Raw genomic sequence first — 5,111 nt, 5'->3', positions numbered from 1 at the left:
CCACTGCTCTAGACTATTTCACTTTACCCAACCATGCGGGGCAAAGTGAAAAAGACAATACCTGACAAACCCACGCATAACAAAAAATTTACTGACCTAATTAATTTATATTTCGACATAATGATCTTAAATATTACTGTAATAAGATGTTTTTTACAAAATTTTATTTCGAAAATTGTAAAATTTATTTAATTTCAAAATTTAAAGTCTGTTCGCTAAACTCAGACGCAACTTTCTAGATATTTTAGTCGGTAATTTTGCCAATTTTAGCAAAATTGGCAAAAAATAATTTTTAAATAGTTAAATAATCACTAAATATTTAGTAATTTTGCCAATTTTTGCAAAATTGGCAAAAAACAAAAACATTATCGACTAAAATATCTAGCCAGTTGCGTCTGAGTTTAGCGAACCGACTTTAGCTACCCTACCAAGTACCTACCAAACATTAATTTATTGCAATGTGTTTCGCTTTTGTTATTTGTTATTATTTTTCATCATTTTAATATGAAGCGCAATTTGAAAACTTACTTTTTATAATTTATTTTTGTACATGAAAATAAATCACAGTACCTAGTTGATTGTAACAAAAATTAAAATAAATTTTTCAATTCTAGAGTTGTTTTGATCCTTTGAATTCTGATCAAGGTTTTACAGCAAATTTACCAACGGTTTCCGTGGTGTAGTGGTTATCACATCCGCCTAACACGCGGAAGGTCCCCGGTTCGATCCCGGGCGGAAACATGTTTTTTTTATTTTTCTAATTATTGAAATTTTCTAGTTAGCTAGAGAATTTGTAATATTTATTTATACTAACAACAGGCCGTTAAGAGCATGTTTATAAAACTCAAATCATATTAAGATTAACTAACAATAATTATTTTTTTCTACGACCGTTTAATAACATGCTCATTATTCGCTATTTTTTCATAGATAATAGCACCCATTACTGTACCCGTGAGTAATAATTCATTACTCACGGGCTGAAGTTACTCACGGGTCATTACTCACGGGCTGAAGTTAGATTCAAGTGACGCATGCCGGCATGCCACTTTTAATATTAATCGTATATAAACTGCAATTAAAATTACTTAAAGTTGTTTATTTAATACAATAATTATTGTAATTTATATAAATAATTAACTTCAAAAAATTTTTAAAGGAATTTTAACTGTAACAATGTCAGTATATTTTTTACGTTTATATCTTGTTTACTAAAAATTTTGACGTTTATCATTTATTTTAGTGACAGTGACATTAGCTCATTTTATTTATGTTAATTGGAATTTATAACTAATATTCTGTTTATTTTTCAAGTTATATTGTGATAAATACCTATGTTATAATATATTATGTATAGTTATATTATTATACAGTGAGCACGTAAAGGTTGGAATAAATTCATTTTCTCGAGAACGGACGATTTTGGAAAAAAATCTTGAACAGGTCAATTTTTATCTTTAAATTACGACTTTTTGGCATATATATCATACTAGTGACGTCATCTATCTGGGCGTGATGACGTCATCGATGATTTTTTAAATGAGAATAGGGGTCGTGTGATAGCTCATTTGAAAGGTAATTCAATTCTCTACTCAGTAGTATAAACATGAACATAATTATTTATACAGGGTGTCCAAAAAAATTTCTCTGAATTAAATTTATTGACATAAAAAGAAGAATGTATGTAATTTATTTAATTCAAAATACATTTTAATGCTCTCAGAAAACAAAAAACAATATTTATTTGAAAAATAATCATCGCTTTTCGCTTAAAAATAATGTTCAAACTGTCGAGAGGCAGGTGAGTGGCTGCATTAATATTGAATTTAAGCAAAAAACAATATTTATTTGTTAAATAAACATTTTTGTTTCTGTTTTCTGAGAGCAGTAAAATCTATTTTGAATTAAATAAATTACATACATTCTTCTTTTTATGTCAATAAATTTAATTAAAAAAAACTTTTTTTGGACACCCTGTATAAATAATGATGTAAATGTTTACACTACTGAATATAGAATGGAATTACCTTTTAAATGAGCTATCACATAACCACTATTCTCATTTAAAAAAATCATCGATGACATCATCACGGCCAGATGGGTGACGTCACTAATATGATATATATGCCAAAAAGTCGTAATTTAAAAATAAAAATTGACGTGTTTCGGGATTTTTTTCTAAAATCGTCCGGTCTCGAGAAAATGAATTTATTCCAACCTTTACGTGCTCACTGTATATTATATATTATAGTTAAATGTAAATATACATTATAACTATTGAAATACGTCCACCGACAACAGCCATTTCCTATTTATTAGATTAATTGACAGTAGGTACAAATTTATGCTTATAATTTTTCGGAAACGAATAGAACTTATATTGACTATTTATACATAGTTGTATTTTTACACTAAATAATAATTTGGTAATAGTAGACAACCAATTATTCAGCCACGTATTAGGGGTAAATAGCATTTAGGTATTCTTGTAAATTATTATAATTTAAATCTTGAGTAGTTGATAATTAAATTTTTTACTAATTAAAATAAAAAAAAAGGTCGTAGAAAAAGTATAGTATTCTACTCGCATGTAATGGCTATTACTCACTCTGATGAATTACGACCCTCGCCTACGGCTCGTGTCGCAAACTTCATCATCGTGAGTAATAGCCGTCATTACATGCTCGTTGAATAATATACTATAAACAATACTTAGTAAGGTATATATTTTACAAAATTCTTAACTTCTCTGAAGGACTCGATGAACAATATTTCTCCATTTACTTCTATTTGTGGTTTTCCATTAAATACCGTTTTCTTAATTTAATTAAATCTAATACCTAGTTACCGAGTTATTCTACTATTTGTTTATAAGCCCAAAATTTTCTGAGACTGCTCAAATAGTCCAATTTTAATTCTGTGAAGTGTGTACATTAACGTTAGATAGGTATAGTGCCTTTTATATGAAAATATTAGTTATTCTGTTGTATCACAATTACTTTGGGTACTATCTAGTTGATATTGCTACATTTTTAATTAACAATTTGATTGCTGCTAAACTATTTGTTCAATTTCCACCGGCTTCTAGAAATAGGTAATACCGTTATAATCTATACCAGTGGTTCCCAACCTTTTATGTCTGGCGACCCACCTTCTGATGTTTTTTCATATTCGCGACCCATCCCTCACCCATGATGATATATATGTACGTTATTCAGCTACTGTAAGAGCAACGCCGCGACCCACCTAAAATTCGCCCGCGACCCACTAGTGGGTCGCGACCCACCGGTTGGGAAACGCTGATCTATACCAAAACAGCTTTTACGTCACCAAATTTTCGTCGAAGGAATTAAAAAAAATATCTCTGTGTTTTTGCTTTAAAGTTAAAATCTTTTGAGTTACACAGCAATGAATGAAAAAAGAATCCGGAGATCTAATTTGTTAATAAACAAAATAACACAGTTTCTGCTGAATTTCCAAACCGATATTACTAATATATCGAGGGCTGAGAACCATAGGGTTTCAAGCGACACTTTATATAAAAATGTTTTTTCAGAAATCTATTGTTTATTGAATTCTGCATCGAATGGTATTGGCAATTCTGCATTCGTTTACAAATAGCGCCACAGTCAACAGTGGAATCTAGTTCCAAGTGTACGAAAGCTGGAACCATATGGTTCCATGTACTACAATCAGCGTAAAAGGTAAAGATTAGTTAAAATTATCATTTTATTTTTTCTTGTTTTGCGATGTCCTCTGTGTCCGTAAATGAATCTTGGGCGGATTATTGTAGTTCCGGTTCTGAATATCTACAAGAAAATAGCAGGGGAAATTATGGAAATAATTAATTTGAGTAAATTAATTAAAAAACGACTAAAATCCTTTATAAAAAGTATATTTTTAAAAATCCCTAAAAAGGGCGACATTACAGAACTAGTTTTTGATTGGATGACCAATCATCATCAGTGCTTACCTAAAATGAATATAACCTGATAAGCTAATGCAAAGTTTTTAAAATTTTGACTACGGTTTTAAGAAATGTTGTAGGTTATACTCACGTGATCTAACATGCTAACCACCAAAAGACAATATTATAAAAATATATGGGTAAAACTTAGATGAAATATGTGAACTTAAACCTGGATGTTAAAAATATTCCATGTAATATGCTCTAGGTACCATCTGAGCTTTAAGTCGACTTGTTCACATGTAGCTCAGATGGTAACCTAGCTTTTACCTAGAGCATATTACCTACATGGAATATTTTGAACATCCCTGTTTAAATTCACATATATTTCATCTATGTTTCCATGACAGATAACTTTTAAAGGGATTTTACCCATAAATTTTTATAATATTGTATTTTGGTGGTTAGCATGGTAGATCACGTGAGTATAACCTAAGCATTTCTTAAAACCGTAGTCAAAATTTTAAAAACTTTGCATTATCTTATCAGGTTATATTCATTTTAGATAAGCACTGATGATGATTGGTCATCCAATCGAAAACTAGTTCTGTGTTGCAGCCCGTCTTAGGGATTTTTAAAAATATACCTTTTAGTTTTATGAAGGATTTTAGTCGTTTTTTGTATTATATGGTATACTTACAGCCAACTACAGGAAAACTTTTTCCTTGTAGATTTTTAAATTAATTAATTAAGCAAATTCATTAATTAAAATAATTAATTTAACCCTTAACTGGTCCGGCGTCGTCTAACCTAACAGACGATTTAATAATTTTAATTATTTTTTATTGGACATTGGCACCGCCCACAGGAAAGTCCTTCTATCTAATGTAACTATTGGAACTTGACAAGTGGGTGTATTTGAGATAAGTTTCTCTCAGTTCCTAAAAAGTTATCGCAACAGTTAGGTTGAGAGTAGTTTCTCAGACGACGCTGGACAGTTTGTGTCACTTTTTTGTGTTCATACTTGGAGCTCAAGAAGAACAAAAGGATGTTCTTATTTTAGAAAAACTCAAGATTTGCAGTTTATGTCCTTGTAGAAAGCGCAAGATGACAAAATACCTGTGCTTGCTTTGCAAAAAGCCTGTTTGTTTGGGATGTACAAAACCACTACCCATGTAAAAATTGCATATAAAATTGGTAAAGT

The 5,111-nt window shown here is 30.2% G+C and overlaps 1 non-coding gene across 1 annotated transcript; it reads left to right on the top strand.

Moving 5' to 3' along the window:
* The first annotated feature begins 668 nt into the window (after positions 1-668).
* Positions 669-741, top strand: Trnav-aac (transfer RNA valine (anticodon AAC)). The gene has a single exon. It is a non-coding gene; the product is annotated as a tRNA-Val (tRNA).
* Positions 742-5,111: the final 4,370 nt, after the last annotated feature.

The sequence above is a fragment of the Diabrotica virgifera genome, chromosome 7 (genome assembly GCF_917563875.1).
Source record: "Diabrotica virgifera virgifera chromosome 7, PGI_DIABVI_V3a".
Lineage (NCBI taxonomy): Eukaryota > Metazoa > Arthropoda > Insecta > Coleoptera > Chrysomelidae > Diabrotica > Diabrotica virgifera.
The sequence above is the reverse complement of the archived record's forward strand: the minus strand, read 5'-3'. Positions and strand labels throughout refer to the sequence as shown.